We start from the raw sequence: 18,451 nt of genomic DNA on the forward strand, positions 1-18,451 counted from the left end.
AAATGGTTATGGCATATTGTTGACTGTTGAGAAAGTTTAGAAAAGGCACACAAATTTAGAGGCAATGTCGGGTCATTTCAAACTAGTCATACTACAAAACATGAGATTAATCGTGAATCATTTTTATTTACTGACAACCTCAAACATTTGAACAGTAATTTTACATATTAATCTATCTGGATAATGAAATAATGAAATGATTTATTTACCTTTCCTTGTGGTTTTTGAAATGTCTGATGAAATTCGAGGTTGTGGTGGTTGTATCAGATATTTTTATGTTGCATATTTTCATACTTTTTTATTCACATGGTCCAATTTGAAATCTTTACATCCAAAGGAGATTATTTTGGGAACTTGACAATCATCTGTCATTTTGGCATGTTGTGAGCGCAGATGCAGATCAGTGGTGCTGGTGGGCTGAAATGTTTTGCATATGAATTAATTGATGTTGCAATATATTTTTTTAAACATTTCATTACTGTTTATAATAAGTTATTGATAATAAGTCATGCAGGCCAAGTCAAGTCTCGAATCAAAATCAAGTCATTTTCTTCATTTAGTCAAGCACGTCACAAGTCCTTAAATTTGCGACTCGAGTCAGACTCTAGTCAAGTCATGTAACTCGAGTTCCCAGCTCTGGTATTAATATACACACTGTTTACTGTATAATAAACAAGTGACAGCTCACCTCAATAGCTGCTGCTGTCTCTGGCCAGAAGCTTTCACTGTCTGCAGGATCTGAAAATGTTAAACATAACATAACGATCAAACACTAGGGATGGGACAATATGATTCTCTCACGATTCGGACCGATATACAGCATGAGGTTCACCGATCAATATAATCTTGATTTGACATAATAACAATTAAAGGACAAAGTATGACAGAAACTTGTGTTCATATTTTGAAAAATGTTTGAGCAAAATTCACATTATAATTTCTCATCAAAATAAAGTTCTTTAATACAAAATATAAATGCGAGAGTTTTTCTTATGCATATCTCTATAAGAAAATATCACAAACAAATAAGCCTTCAAAAATAGTGGACTACATTCAGGCTGATCAGGTGCAGAACAAGCAACAGAATTGAACAGAACCTGTATTTAACGTGCTTACTAACAATAAAGAGGACAAAATCATCTTTTAAAAATACCTCTAAATGACATTCACTGAATTAAAGGGTGGAAACTACTTGGATTTTTATTGTTTAATTGATTAAAAATTTCACTGCAAAAAATCCTATTATTATCAAATGTTTTTGTCTTGTTTTCGCAACATATAAGATATTTAGACTTGTATCTTAAATATAAGTGTATTTCTTTCACTTGTTCATACTTCTGCCAGTGCAGTAAAGAAAAACATATACTCATATTCAACATATATGCTCTTAAAGAAAGTATAATTATCTTAAATGTTGCTTCTCAGGTGAATTTATCTTGTTTTAAGGACTTTTCGATATTTTAAAATATTTAAATATTACAGTTAATGAAATATTATATTCAAAATTCTCTGATAACAATTTTTTCTTCTGCAGTATAGCTGCTAAAGTAAATGTACATAAAGAGTTTTAGATATTTATATTAGAAAACAAACCAAAAAAGACAAATAATTAAAAAAAAATGTACATTAATGGGACAAGACTACACCTTCTCACCTTTTTGTTCACTTGATTTCGATCCATCTTTAACTCTCATAAAACAAACTCTTTCTTCTTTATAATATTCACACCGTGACACTCATATTATAATTCACTACGTCGCGAGCAATCACTATAAACAAAATCTAGCTGCAGCAAGCGCGAGAAGTTTGAAACTCGCTGTTTTTCACCCGACTCATACAAGCGGCTCAGACCGCACAGACAAATGACAGTTTCAGAGTTTGTGCATATTTACAGCCCGCTTCCTTATTATTTGAACTTTAATAAAGGATGCATTAATTACAGTATATAACGGCACGGTGTTTCCTTTTTAGACACTCTGACAGGCAAGTTTTGCTCAAACGGAACACCAGGTACGGCTCCGCTTTATTTCACGATGACACTGCTTCTGTATTTACTTATTTTGCATTTTTGTATTATAATACTCTGCGATCTACATCAGCTTAATCTGTTTGGAAAGTCTGGAGTGAGTCTGGACTGCGAGCTGTTCTTTCTTCCTCTCCTCAATCAAGTGCGAGCTGAAGTGCTGCTCTCCCGCGTCATCATTAGCGTTTCAAAAGATCTCATGTTGTGTTAAATTAAATCAAACGACTATTCGACAATTAACATTTTTGTCTACAATTTGGTATTGTCGACGTTGCCGATAATGTTGACTAATCGTTTCAGCCCTAATAACAAGCACTAAAATTAAACGTAAAGGAACGCTGCATCTCAGTGGTCTGGTTAATTAATGAGAGAGAAGTCTAGTTTTTCTATCGCATCTGTTCATTGTGTGATTAAAATAATATCTCTTTTTTACTTTTATATCTGACTGTAGAGAACAGAAAGGATATAAAAAGACACCATATTCCAAAAGTGGAGTGTATCATCTTTGGACACATATTACATGGAAGAAATGTTGTTTTAATCTCAAGCACTTTTCAACAAAACAAGGTGATTTTTCCAGTTGCTAAATTTCAAGGACCTTGTGCAAACCCTGTAAACGGTGTAGAAAAAAGTGCAGTAGTGGTAAAAATCAATCTATAGAGAGATAATGATGTTTGACAGGTCATTTCATTTATGATCACATGGACGGAAAACAATGTTTCAAATTTTGAAATACAGAGTTTTGACTCAATATGGTTAGTCATTTTTTTGGTTGGTGATGTATCAGAATTCTATTTATCTAGGACTGCAACTAACGATTAGTTCGATAATCAATTAGTCTTCAATTATTTCTTCGATTAATCAGATTAAAAATAAGTTTTATTTCCGGTATTTGATTAAAATCAGGTTTTTTAAAAACCAGAAATGGTGAAGGGCGTAAGGATTTTGTTCGATTTATATTACTGAATTCATTATTTTATACTCTCACAAAACTTTGAACAAAGCCTGAATCATGATAAGTTACATTTGAATTTCTTCTTATTATTATTATTTTCAGTACATAAGCAAAACAGTTCCTTTCATTACTTATACAACTTTGTAGAACAAAAAGGACTGTTCATTACAGGGTATTCAGTAATTCTCTAGCTAGTGTTATCATTGCTTTTCTTAGTGTTCTTTAAGTACCGATATGACAGTGGTGTTAGATGCTGTACTGCCATCAATCGACATGGATGAGATTGATTGTCTCTGCTGCAGCTTTGGATTATCATTTGCATCTGGAAAATCTCGAAGTTTGAGGTAATTTCTAAAGTTATTTATTACTACTGTAATATAATTGCTTTGCCTAAAAACAAACATCAGAATTCAAGTGAAAAGACTTTGGACAGAATATTAAGGACAGAATATTATATTATATTCAGAATATAAACATAGACTCTATGTTTCAGGTTATTTCTAAAGACAGTTATTACCTTTAGTAGAGATCTGCTTAGCATAAAATAAACCTAAATTATCTAGCGATACAGAATGTCATGGTAAAGGAAAGATTAGAACTGTTTTTGATGATCAAATTTAGCATGTCCATGAATACTGTATTTGAAGAACTCATTTTTTTTCCAAGCAAACCAACATCATGGTTTACTCAAAATCATCAACAATCACTGTGCCAAGCTACTAAACGAATGAAGATGAATGCCGTTTCATATAGGTGGATGTTGATGTTACCATAGCTGTGGTAACACAGAAAATCAAATGACATGTTGCTTTCCAGTTACGTTTGTAAACACCGCTTAAAACTGTCCATTACTAACATATGTTGACTACACAAATAATTTTTAAAAGTTTGATGGAAACTTATGAGTTTTCTGTCAATTCCACTGATACTATTTTATTGATCTAAACAATTAATAATTCCTTACCTGTCCAACAAAAAAAGAAGCAACTACTCATGTTTTTATCCGTCATCAAATCTTTACATCCTTTGTATGCCGTACCGATGTTAACTCAAGTTGAAGGGGTGACCCGCACCATATATAATCAAAACACTTTTTACAGAAAACTATTATGAGTATAGTCTTCATCTCATGTGAGTGTACAACATTCAGATCACTCTTCACAAAAACAATTAATTTGTTAATGTGTAAAACACAAGTTACTGAATGCACCTTTAAAGAGTAAAATGATCCATCAGGGATGGAGTGGGACAAAACATCAGTCCAGCAGAGGGCAATGATGACACCAGAATAGAAATATTAATAATTCTGCCCAGCTGAAATTTCCATAATTATGTTAGATACATAACTGAAACTGAAAGCACGGTATGATGTTGCACTAGTTTAATCAAAGTGATTGCGCACCCTTTCTCCATTGCAAACAGTTTGATTGACGTGGATGTGCGCTCACATGCTCGGTTAAGTTTAACAGAGACAAGCATGAGGTAAAAACAAGGATAATGCTCGGAAATATGTGCCTGATTTTGAATTCATAATAAGTATACATTCTAAAACAGAAAACTGCACTGAAATGCAAGTCATGTGAGAAACAATTCTCAAGCTTATCAAACGGCACAATCACTACGTCAATGCACCTGACGCATCAACCGCTCCACATTAAACTCTATGCTTAATATGATCTTATTTGAAGTGTTTATAAAAGTGCTCTCGTGTGCTGGACAACTTTTTGTTGTTTTTTCCGCTTCAACTTGTCTCCGTTGTTTTTCAAACGAGTTTCATCATGCAACACATTTTCACTGAGCTGTAAAGTGACGTCACTGATGGAGCTTCTCCGTACTCAAGGCATATATCCAACTACTAGATAATGAAATCTGTTGTCAATGATGTCCATTATCGATAATAATCTATTTTATCGATTAGTTGTTGCGGCCCTTGATTTATTGACATATCCCTAACCAACACCAATGATGTCCACTTAACTTAAAAAAATGGAAATAACTGTAAAGAAAACTGTCACGATTACTCGATTAATTTGACTACTCGATTAATACCTGGATTACAAAATTGCTGAATAGACAAATCTCAAATATGGCGGAAGTGATGCAGTCCACAGACAAGGGTGCAAACACATACAACAAGAGGTGTCAGCTGTCTGACAGCGCTTCACTTTACATTTGAAAAACTATGCAGGACCTAAAAAACATCACTTAAGCAAAGCAACAGTACTTGAAAAGATGACATCCAGTTTTCAGTTTTCCAGGTAAACTAATCTGCATGTGACTGCACTTCTGTGTGTCCAGATGCACGAGAGAAGTTGAGCCCTTTATCGCCGCATGGGACACGCTGAACTCAAAAAACAAAAAACACATTGGAATGCAATTTAAACCTATTTATCAACACAATCGTTTTGCAATATAGGCTTGTATGAAGCAACATAAAATAATGTCACAAAAAGTCAGTCGAACTTGATTCAAATTACACCCGCATTATGGATGCACAAACACATTCTGTTCAATAAATCTGACTGAATCCAGATGGCCTAAGAAGATTACTTTCTGCAAATTATTGTTTGAGTTCTGTTCTGTGTAAATGAATTACCATTTGAATGTACTGCCATCTTTCTCTATGTAAATTAGATGATTATTTACAATATAATCACCCAATTCCAATTAATATTTTATAGTTCATGGCCATTATTAAAGTTAAACCTCAATGTGGGAATCCAGAGAACTTTTATTTACTGAATAAAACCGCAGGTTTGTCTTTATTCTGTCAAAGCTAAACGGGAGTCTGTTGTTAAAGTCATAGCTGCGCATATAGTGCCCTACAGACACAATATAACATTTTGTCTTGCCTGAAGGGGAAATAATGTGAAATAATTACGTTTTTACTCAGTAAGGAACTGAATGTACAGATGCTTAAGAGCATTTTACACGGTGCGTGCCAAGCGACAAGCTTTTGCGATCTGCATGTAGTACAGGCACAACAATGCCCACAATGGCTGCACCTTAACTTAAAAGAGTGAAAAAAAATTATCATGTGAATACTGTGAATATTGTATTCTGAATGCATTCAAGTATTAGAGCATTAAAAACAACAACAAACAAATAAAATGACTTTTATATCTCTATAAAATATAGATGGGTGGGTAGACATTGTTCCTGAAAAGATAAAATATTTTATTTCCATGGCCTGTTTTCACATATTTGAGTTCTAAACTAAAATGGGCAGATCGTATTGAACTAGTTAAAGAAAAAAGTAGATCTTGCATTTAAAAAAGTTGGGCACGCCTAGAGAAGCCAATCTCTTTGAAAGAAAAATTGTTAGATTACTCGATTACCAAACTAATCGATAGTAACAGCCCTAAAAAAAACTACAGAAATTGTATTACCAAAACAGTTTGCCCATCTCAGTTTCAAAATATCTGACTCCTACTAAAACATGTAAATGTGGTCAATTCAATTCTTCCTTCCAGCATAGGTTACTTTGTCTCTACAGACTGGGTTTTTTAGTACCTGAGTGTACTCCAGAGACTGCCAGAGGGAGGCAGCTATCTCGGGTGATTTGCTGAAGGCAGCAAGAGCGTGCAGGATCTGAGCTTTCAGAACAGGTTGAACACTACACTGCAGTAAACCCAACATCACCACAACAGGTGTCCACTGAGGGTGCTGCCAAAGAGCCAGTCATGCATTCTCACTCTGAAAAGCATAAGAACAAGAGTGAACACTCATAAACCTTGAATAGTTTAAAAACTGCAGCTAGAGCAATAATATATATATGATAATTAAATTATGTGACTAGGCCTGGGTATTGGCACAGATTTTTCATTACATTTTGATCGCACATCAATCTTCACACATCAACTGAAAAAGGCATATAGTGCATTCAGAAAGTATTTAGTACTTAATTTTTTCACATTTTGTTATGTTGCAGCCTTATGCAATGCTTTACGTTTTTTTTTTTCACATCAATCTACACTCCATACCCCATAATGATAAAGAAAAAACTGAAATATCACATTGACATACACTGGTGCCAAAAGTTTGGAATAATATGCAGATTTTGCACTTATTTTTGCACTTAAAGAAAATGTTATTTTTATTCACCAAAGTGGCATTCAACTGATCACAATATATATAGTCAGGAAATTAATAATATGAAAAATTACTATTACAATTTGAAAAACTACTTCAAAGATTTCTCATCAAAAAACGCACTGTAGCAATTGTACCGTGAAACCGGTATACCGCTGCAACCCTACTAGCAATGAGGAGATGCTTCCATCTGTCCACTCTGCCATAAAGCCCAGATCATTGGAGTGTTGCAATGATTGTTGTTCTTCTGCAAGTTTCTCTAATTTCCACACATGATCTCCAGAGTGACCATCGGGTTCTTGGCCACCTCTCTTACCAAGGACCTTCTCCCCCGATTGCTCAGTTTTGCCGGGCGGCCAGCTCTAGGAAGAGTCCTGGTTGTTCCAAACTTCTTCCATTTAAGAATTATGGAGACCACTGTGCTCTTGGGAAACTACAATGCAGCCCAATTCTTTGTAACCTTCCCCAGATCTGTGCCTCGACACAATCCTGTCTCTGAGCTCTGCGGGCAGTTCCTTTAACCTCATGGCTTGGTTTTTGCTCTGATATGCATTATCAGCTGTGAGACCTTAAATAGACAGGTGCATTCCTTTCCAATTCATGTCCAATCAATTGAATTTGTCACAAGTGGACTCCAACAAAGTGTAGAAACATCTCAAAGATGATCCCAGAAATGGGATGCACCTGAGATAAATTTCAAGTGTCATAACAAAAGGTCTGAATACTTATGTCAATGTGATATTTCAGTTTTTTTCTTTTGAATAAATTTGCTAAATTATCAAAACTCAGTTTTTTGCTTTGTCATTATGGGGTAAGAAGTGTAGATTGATGTTTGAAAAATTATAATTTAAAGCATTTTGAAAACTTTCTGAATGCACTGTAGATTAAAACAGTTATGTTGGATATTAACAACACAATTCAGATTTATTTAATTGAAATAAATTGGAAAGTCGATATTTTGACCCATTCCTACATGTCATTAATGTGTTAACTGTAGCAGCCTGTGCTGTAATTTTGAAACACTTGTAGTCATAGCATTCTGTAATCAATAACTGTATGTATATGTAATACCCATGTGATTATAGTGGTGATCAGCTGCAAAAATGCTGTGAGGCCCTCCAGCTCTCTCTGAGTGATGTCTCTGATGGGCAGGGGGCGGTACTGAGTACTGTTGACACTGGGCATGTCCCGCCTCAGGTTCTCATGGTAGAGCATGAGAGAGTTGAAAAAGTGCTCCCAAGACACAACACTGCCCCCCCTGACGGTTCTCTCCTGAAACAGCCCAAAGAAACAAACTTTTAGGAGCTGTTCACACAGAACTCATATATCAGTATTTTCTTGTATGCTCTAAAGATGTGGTTATCATGTGGAGCTCCACTGGTTTTGAGAAGACTGAAGCAGTAGTGTGAGCACTGAGGACCATTAGCAAGTCCTCTCAGCATGCGTAAATAAGGGATGTACAGACTAGCAGGGAGAAGATCACCCATCTGACGTACAAACTTTGAGAGAACCACCTGATGTAACAAACACAAACAAACAAACAAACAAACATATATTCATAAATGAAGGCCGTAAATGTTTCCAAAGAAATTATGATTGTTGGATCACACCTTCTGGGTTCAAATCTGCAACCTTCCATTAACCAAATTCTATCTTTACCTATGCCACCCCTAAACATATAGTCTATAAATTTCAACGCACAGCACTGCCGCTAGTAGGTGTTAGGTTTTCTCTGACACCTGTTTGTGAGGGGGTCGCTGAAGAGCTACTCCAAGAAAAGATCCTGTGAGTGAGGTGTGCTGAAGAGACTCAGAAGGGCACCAGAACTCCAGGGCCATCTCTAGTCCAAATGGATCTTTACTGTAAAACTCTCTGATCTAGAACCAGACACATAAGCACACACATAAAAGAAAGCATTCAACACTGAATTCTGCAGCATTCAGAATTTTTTTAAAGTCCCGTTTGTGCTATATTACTAATAAATACGGTGAATAAAATATATTTCTGCATTGTAATTCCGCAATGGTAGCAATGGTGAAAGTAAGTAATTTCATGGCTGTAGAGAGCTATAACAAATTGTATAATTTTTATGAAGAACTCAGTAGTGTATGTGTCCGTAGTAAGTGCTAAATTTAAAGTAAGACTCACAAGGTTCATGAGGTGATCCAGGTCTTTGTGTAGAGAAGATGGCGGCTCGCTGCCCATCTGCAAAGCCATGTGGACCAGTCGAGCATCTTCGTCGGCACGTTTACGCAACTGCTTTACCTGCAAAGAACACTCTTTATTCAAAATCTTCATTAACACACAACATGTATGGTCATACTTGAAAATAAGAACTGACTATGTGAATAAATTCATGATTCTCTGCATAATCGACATCCGCTTGCCTTCATGGGCATAAGAGCAATTAAATCAGTAATGAGAGAATGCAGTTGGCGAGTGTAGAATTCCTCTTGACTGAAGCCATCATTACCCAGGATGCCCTCTGTGAGGACACCCAGAGCTTCATCTGCCTCTGTGTACTCCACTAGAGCTGAACAGTAAAAAAAAGGACAATGAAAAGACTATGAAGTTAGTTCCCCTTATTAATGAAGGACATGTTCCATTAATGTCTGACGAAAGAAAGTGTTCAAATATTTCTTATCTTCATATTGAACAGAATATAAATTCTTTTTATCAATTACGTTTTGTCAAATGTTTTACTTGAAGTGTTCTTTAAAAAAAATTCAACTTGCTATGATATTTTGATATCTAATGCAATGACATTTCTTCCAAATACTTCCACATCCATGTAAGGTGTGTAGGTACCAGCGCCCTGTGGGAGATGCGAAAGTGTCCTCAGAGACAGAGCCCAAGCCAGTTGCACCACTGCCTGCAGTCCCGGCAGTGTCCAACCTTGACCCTCCACCAGCCGACTGTGCACTGCTGACACAAACTGCTTCTCTGTCAGTAAAGGCAAAGCCTGGAGCAAGTCTAAAGCACACACAAAAATTGTCAATTAATAATGTATGTGGGTGAGTAAATAATAACAGAATTTTTTTTTATTTAAACTATTCCTTTAAACTTTTACAATTTTAAAACATCCAATAACTAAGGAAATATTCAGTTATATTTTAAACTCAGCAAAAAAAAAAACATCCTCTCACTTTCAACTGCTTTTATTTTCAGCAAACTTAACATGTGTAAATATTTGTATGAACATAAAAATAATAGGACTTTTTTGCTATTTATTATCATGCAGGGACACACTCACAGAATGATTGATGCATGTCATCATGAAACAGATTCCCTCCACTCCAAATCTGATCATAAGTAGTTACAGAAGACGGAATTAAGCAACCGGGTGTAAACAACGATGTGTCTTGCCAGCCAACATGTGATTGGATCACACGAGACGCATCTTAAATGGGGTCATAAATACCAAAGAGTTGTAATAAAGCATTAATACCTTCTTTATCCTCTGTTCCTTGCTCCAGGAAACTACAATCTAGGCAATAAAGCAATGCCATGACTAAAGCAAGGTTGACGCTATCCAATGAGCCGTCAGCTTCGGCTGTCACTGTCTCCAAGTAACCAATGAATGCCAGGGTGTCATCTTTGCTTAGAGCTGACTGGCACGTCCATGCAAACAAACATTCTGCCAATGACTGTCTGCACTCTTTGATTATGTCAGATATCTGTAACATATGAAAAAATGTGAAAATTAACATTTTGCATACCGGTACTTTGTGTATGTTATTATCAACCTGCAGGGAAGCCTAGCTGTAATGCTGGTATCACATCTTTCCTGTGCTTCTCATTGCCAAGACCTCGCTCCTTCTGAAGTCGCCCAAACTCACAAGTCAGGCTGATATCAAGTTCAGGATTTGCTTCGTCAATCCTTGAGCCATCAGTTCATCTGTGAATCGGGTGGTCAGATTCACCAATTCAGGACTGCAGGGGGAAAGAACACAACAATAGAAACAATTGTAACGAAACAAAACTCTCAAATTAAAAACAAACCTAGGATAAAAACATGAATGAGAAAAAGTCTATTTTGGTCCTACATAAGAAGGTCCTAAAAAAAAGTAATTAATATTTTTGGTACATTTTCCCAAGATTTAATATTTTAAATAAGCGTATCTGCTAAAAGTGAATTTTGTACACCCATTTAATGATGTCTGCAACAAAGGTTGTGGGCTCAAAATCCCATTATCTTGAGAGCTGCAGAGGGTTGCCCCAGCAATTAAAGTACTGGGAAAAAATATATCCTAAATGGGTAAAAACCAAGCATTGGAGGGAGGACTAGATCTTGTTGAGGTAATCTATGGTGGTTTCCTCTAACCTCAAGTCAAGGGTGAAAGTCTTCCCATGTCTAGACTGAATGAGCGAAAGAAGTGAGTTGGCCACACAACACTTGCCGTCCCAGTAGAGAAACACAGCTACCAGACCTCGAGTCAGCCCAGGGAAATGAGGCTGTTGGTGCTCTCCTTAAGATAGACATAAAGAGTACATTAGTACAAAACATCTTCAATGACTTGACAATGTACAGCTCCTATCAACAGAACTTAATGTTCAGAATGTGTGTACACCTGCCAGAAGCAGTTCTAGGGCAGCTAGTTCTCCCAGATCACTAAGGATGAAGGATTCGGCGATGAGTTGTGCAGGAAGAAGTCGAGCTCCCTGCTGACCTTGTATAGCAATGCCTTCTGTGCTGGCTTTCCAAACCTTCTCCCTCTGTTCCACATTCTTTGGCTGTTTCGCAAAATTTAAAATGACTGTTTTTACAAGAAGTCATGCATAACTTTATGGGTTACAAAAGCATGTTTCAACCACATTTTCCAAAGTTTATTTCCTATTTAAGCTCATGTCAGCATGCACAACTGATGTTTCAGTGTTTTGAACCTATAGAATGGATAACCTACTGGATTATTGAAAAGGGAAAGGAAGTAGGGCTTGTGTTTTTTCAACTGCAGATCTAACAGATGAACACTCTCTGGCTGACGTCTCCATATCGCTCCCTCCACAGCTTCCCAGAGCTCCTTCAGTGGCCCCCACAGACTGGCTCCCGCAAACACATTTTAAACAAAATAGCTACAAAATCCAGATTTTTTTTCTTCGTCTTTCTAATATACCGGTACACACTCTGTCAATGGAATTTGTGTAGGTGGTGGTGGTAATGTTGGTGGGCTGCTCATACTGTATTATCTGTAATAGTGATTGGTAACAGTGGTAATTGGTGCTGTTCAATTTGTAACAAAAACAAGCAAATTATCAGATATATATATATATATATATATATATATATATATATATATATATATATATATAATTCTTTAGTGCAACGTTGTTGAATTACCTTGATAATATGCCTTACTCCAATTAATATATTACCAAATGAAATCAATTCAGTGCATAGTTCAATTTAATGTGTTTTGGCTATGAGCTGAGATCAAATGAACAGTCCACAGCACAGATAAGATAGATGCTTGTTTTGCAATGACTGAACACCTATTAATAATAATGTATATCATAATACATAATGTAGTAGTTTAATGCCTATGACCACACACACTGTTATTATTAATAATGAATGTGTTAACATGACGAGGTGATCAAGTATATTATTAAATTCTGTAGCTTTACTTCGGTTTAAATAACATACTTTTGTCAGCAGCCTATACTGAATTAGGCGAAACCAATCAACTTTTAATTAATAAAAACCTTCCTGAAAACAAACAGACAGCATGTCTAAATTTATTAAAGATTTATTAAACTTTCCAGTTAGAAAACAGAATACTGGGAAAAGCGAACGAAACCAGTTAGACTAGAAAAGGCAATTCCAGAGCCCACATACCCAGCAAACATGCTCCATTGGGGCCCGTTTGGGGCCATTGCGGGCAGCCCACTGTGGGCCCAGATACCGGCGCGAAATGCGGGGCACGTGTGGGCACCACACTATGGGACCCAGGTGGGGCCCCAGTGGTACACCCCAAAGTGTGGGCTGACTGTGGGCAGGCCCACAGTAAGTAGAGTGGGCCCCCATTGGGGCCAGTTGTGGGCCCACAGCAAACCCCTTAGGGGCCCATGTGGGCAGCCTATTGTGGGCCCAATACCGGTGTGAAATGTGGGGCACGCGTGGGCCCCACACTATGGGGTCCAGGTGGGGCCCTAGTGGGACAGCCCAAATTAGAGTGGGCCCTCATGTGGGCTGGATGTGGGCACACTGTGGGTGTAGGTGCAAAGTTTGAGCACACGGAGTGTGGGTACTTTACTATATACAGAACAATTGCACTTGTTAAAGGTAGCAGCAATAAATCGAGGGTCATGTTTTTTTTTTAAATAATTTATTTACAGACATTAATAATAATTATAATTAATAATAATACATTGAGATTTATTTTTAACCAGCAATAAAAAAAGCAATAGAGCAGTTTAAAACAGCAATAAACACACAAAAACAGAACCACAGAATATTTAAAACACATATGAAAGTAAATTAAAAACCAATCCCCTCAGTAGGTATTTCCCTCACTGCAGTTCTGGCCCTTCCTTGCCTTCCCCCATCTCTGTCCCTTGTATTACGGAGCCACGTTTTTATGGACGCTTCCACCTCGCATGCAGTGGCTTGGCTGCTTTTTGTCACAGCATCTAAGTGAGAAAGGATCAATTGAAATACAAATGTTAAAAACAAAATAAGGGTTGTTCAAGTACTGTTACGCCATTTCAACCTCCTTTGCACTTTGACGAGGATTACTGGCTACAGGAAACATGGAGACAGATCAAACATTGTTCATTTACTGTACATTTACACCTGACTACTGATTTTTCCTTCCCATTTATTAATTTTTATTCCTGTTATACGGGCTTATCACATATAAACATTATATACTGTACCTATAACTGCTTTGCAGACCAACATCTGCCCAAAGGCCATCTTCTGGCCAGAGCCCTCCCAGCACAGTTGCTGGGCAAGTGAGGTGGTCAGCATGCAGACCAGAATACGTCTGGTGTTGGAGGTTGGGCTTGTACCCCCAACTGTTGCCAGATACTTGCCTAAATTAAAGCAGTAACACATTAGTATATTCACAGTACAGCTATACTGAAACTGTAGTGAAAAAGTACAAAACTTTATTTATTTAAATGCATTTATTAATTTAGCAGGCTTTTAAAGAGGTGTTAAATACCAAATATGTGTGTTAAGGAGTGACTCACTGAATCGTTCAAATTCAAACTCTTCGCACCACTCTATTGTCTGGAGACGCAGGCGCGCAACCGTTTGGCTGTGGCGTTATTTTGGAACTATTAAACAAAACATCTAATATTCGAGTTTTGGGGGCTCTTATTTTGGAAGACAACATCAGAATGTCCTGAAACATGTAGTTGACACCTTGAGAAGGTGTCCTCCCCACCTGAGGTGAAATTGGTCTGTGGAAGCTAGGACTTTTATTTTTATGATTTTCTGAATGTGTAAACAAAACATCTAATATTCGAGATTTGGGGGGCTCTTATTTTGGAATACAACATCAGAATGTCCTGAAACATTGTAGTTCACACCTTGAGAAGGTGTCCTCCCCACCTGAGGTGAAATTGGTCTGTGGAAGCTAGGACTTTTATTTTTATGATTTTCTGAATGTATGGACAAAAAAGGTAATATATGAGTTTTGGGGGGGCTCTTATTTTGGAATTCAATATATCATGCAGTGACAGGTTGTGAGGTGTGCTAAAATCTTTCTTTCTTTCGTTCTGTCTTTCTGACAGACAGACAGACAGAATAAATGAATGCATGTGAAATTGCCTTAGCAGGAATTTAACCTGTTTTAGTTCTGACGGTCATACCGCAATAACCAGTGTATACGCGCACCACGAAATATAGGTGCGGCCGCTCATTTCGAAGTGGCGGCTGGCTTGACCGCAATAAATGTTTGGAGGTTTCACCATGAAAACAACTCCTTGGTATTTAAAAATGACTGACATTTAATTTAGTGAAATTTGGAAATATGATATTTTCAATTTGACCAGATATTCTCCATTAGCGCAAATGCCCAAATGACGTCACACAGATATAACGACATTAACGGTTATTGACGGTGTAGACGGTAGCAAAACCCGTTTACGTGAACATTAGAGTTGGTAAAAGGTAGTCCGTCAATTGATAATTAATTGGGTTTTATATAAAATATGAAGACGGGTTATATTATTATTATTAATGTGTTTGAAACTGCAATAGCCTAAGAAAAACAAATTCCCTCAGACCGCCTGTGTCCTTTTTTCATTGATATACGTTTTCTTAAAATTGTCATTGATATTTGTATTGGAGTTATAAGTTTTAAGTTATTTGAATACAATAGTTTAAAAAGTATTTTACCTCAGGAAACCTCTTTCTTCAGGATGTCTTCAGTACAGTCAGGATGTCCACAGATGGAGTCGTCGACGTGCTGTGCACTTGATTGCCGTTGATCAGAGCTTTTATACCGGCTTCCAGGTTCTTTCGCGGGCCTTGCACGCGAGGTGTAAAGTTGTAAAGTATATTTTTATCATTTTTAAAAAATAAATTTATTATAATATTACAATATTAATGTATTTTATATATATATATATATATATATATATATATATATATATATATATATATATATATATATATATATATATATATATCCTACCTTTTATGTCTACCTGGCGCAAGGAAAAATAATAAAAAAAATTAAATGAATGTATTTAAATTATCCAGCCTGCAAGTGTCTAGTGTTTTTTTAACTGCCATAATCCATGTTAATTCTTTAAATGGTAAACTCGTGGTGGTGGTGGTGGTGGTGGTGGTGGTGCCCCCCCACACACTTGTATTTGTAAATTGTATTTGCTTCTTTGTCTCCCATAAACTAGGCTTTTAATATTAAGTTCTCATACTACATATGTAGGCCCATTCATGACAGCAGTCAAGGCTATTTTTGTCCTGTGACAAAGAAGTCAATTACCTAACATAAGTTTTACTAAACATGTATGAAGTTAAGATTTTATAAGAAGTCTTGTGCTCACCAAGGCTGCATTTATTTCATCAAACAGTAAAGTAAAAATTGTAAAATATTATTACAATTGATCAATGTTGAAAACTGTTTTTGCTGCTTAACATTTTTGTAGAAATGTATACTTTTTTCAGTTTAATAAACAGCATTTATTAATTTTATTAAAGCATTTATTGAATAGAAATCTTTTGTAACTTCATAAATGTCTTCTGTCACTTTTGTTCAATTGAATGCATCCTTGATGAATAAAAATATTAATATCTGTCTTTTTTAATCTTACCACATCATTGTTCCACAAAAATGTTAAGCAGCACAACTGAAATGTTTCTTGAGCATAATTGAGTTTATAATTGTATATTTTAATAACAACAGATACAATAACATTTATTTTAGTAAAATAATAATAATAAAAAAAATATCATGAATTGATTTTATCTATTTTACAGCTTAATGATCATTGGATGGGACTATATCTCCCACCCAAAAAAATTGTAGGCTATACCATATGAGATTAGTTGGGTTTGTGACAAAATCTGGCAACCAATTAAAAAAGACCCACATAAAATATTTAACTTTTTAACAATTTTTTAACAAAAAATGTAACTATTTTTAACTATATGCTAAATGTGGGTTGCCCACAGTAAATCCTCATGTGGGTCCAAATGGGCAAAACTGCTATGGGCCCCTAATGGGCTAACCCACTGGGGGCCGTGTGGGTTTTCTGTGGGCAAACCCACTGTGGGTTGCCCACAGTAAATCCTCATGTGGGCCCAAATGGGCAAAACGACTATGGGCCCCCGCATGGACTAACCCACTGGGGGCCTGTGTGGGTTTTCTGTAGGCAAGCCCACTGTGGGTTGCCCACAGTAAATCCTCATGTGGGCCCAAATGGGCAAAACGACTATGGGCCCCGCATGGACTAACCCACTGGGGGCCTGTGTGGGTTTTCTGTGGGCAAGCCCACTGTGGGCTTGCCCACAGAATGCCCACATGGGGCCCCAAAGGGTTTGCCCTTGCCCACACTGTCCCACAGAAAACCCACACTTACCCACAGTGGGCCCGCACTGGCATGTTTGCTGGGTATGAGTGGAAAAGAGAACTACAGATATAAAATGCAACATATATAGCTGAATTTACCGCCATCTGCGCCGCCATGACTGAAGCGTGACTGGACTGCCCGAAATTTTGCCGGGTTTAAAGTAAAACTTTCGGTTCTGTTTCATTCCTACTGACCGCCAGAGGCAGTATAAACACTACTGGATTATCGCAGCGCCAGCAGATAGGTCGAGAGAATATACCAACAAAGTCACATAACGTATGCTGGGCCCTGGGGGTTATAAACCACAGCCGCTCAGCACTCTGCCTCATTCGCTTTCTCGCCTGGTTGAGATAGGTTGTTTTACCTAAGTGATATATTGCGCTGTTAAGTGCAGCTTACAAGAGCAGCGCGATATCGACCTCACAAGCTGTGTCAGCGCGCATATACGCCACTTCAACGGATTTGAAGTGCTTTTAGCTGCATTTTGGTGAAAGTTTCATTGCTTTTCGTCGGTAACACTCTGTGCCTCTCGGTGCTTTTCAGTGGCTGGGGTTTTCCGCGCCATAAGTGGGACATTCTAAAACGCTTAACGTGGCTTACTGCACTAAGACAGTGATATTAAAAGACCAAACTCAGTACACATCATATTAATAAACCATACTATGTATAAAAAAGTAAGATGAGTCCAAAATATGAACGCAACGCGTTTAATTACACGTTAAGCATTTTCTTCCCATAGAAAACGTATCGGTTACCTAACGTAACCTCGGTTCTCTCTAGATGAGGGAACGAGTATTGCGTAAGCTAGCTTACGCTACGGGAAAGATTCATCTTTTCTGAGATATTGTAGCCAAAAAATTATCCTTAATTTTTGTATCCATTGTCAACGCAGTGTGGCAGCTGCAGACCTTGAGCGGGCTAGCTAGCGAGCTCATAGGTTGCTCTGCGGCAACTGCTGCAGCCTATAGACGAGCTTGGGCGAACTCGCATCCAATGAGAGGCGTCCGCGCGCTCACTGCATCAAAGCCCGCCAAAATGGGCGTGACTAGAGTGCATATAAGCGTAGTTCGTAGGCTGGAACCCTGGTTTTCATTGACTGAAGCGAAAAGTCGCTCGTGGCGCGAGCACGTCCGGCTACGCAATACTCGTTCCCTCATCTAGAGAGAACCGAGGTTACGTTAGGTAACCGATACGTTCTCTTACGAGAGGTTCTCTCGTATTGCGTAAGCTAGCTTACGCTACGGGAACCCATTGTCAACGCCGTGCGCGCCAAGCATCCACTGTATGAGCCCCAGGGAATTAAGGGGGGACCCGGGGGAGCCCTTATGAGTGGGGAA

The 18,451-nt window shown here is 37.5% G+C and overlaps 1 pseudogene; it reads right to left on the reverse strand.

Moving 5' to 3' along the window:
* Positions 1-17,230, reverse strand: part of LOC127623003 (nuclear pore complex protein Nup205-like) — a 42,482-nt pseudogene extending 25,252 nt beyond the window's left edge.
* Positions 17,231-18,451: the final 1,221 nt, after the last annotated feature.

The sequence above is a fragment of the Xyrauchen texanus genome, chromosome 29 (assembly GCF_025860055.1).
Source record: "Xyrauchen texanus isolate HMW12.3.18 chromosome 29, RBS_HiC_50CHRs, whole genome shotgun sequence".
Taxonomy (NCBI): domain Eukaryota; kingdom Metazoa; phylum Chordata; class Actinopteri; order Cypriniformes; family Catostomidae; genus Xyrauchen; species Xyrauchen texanus.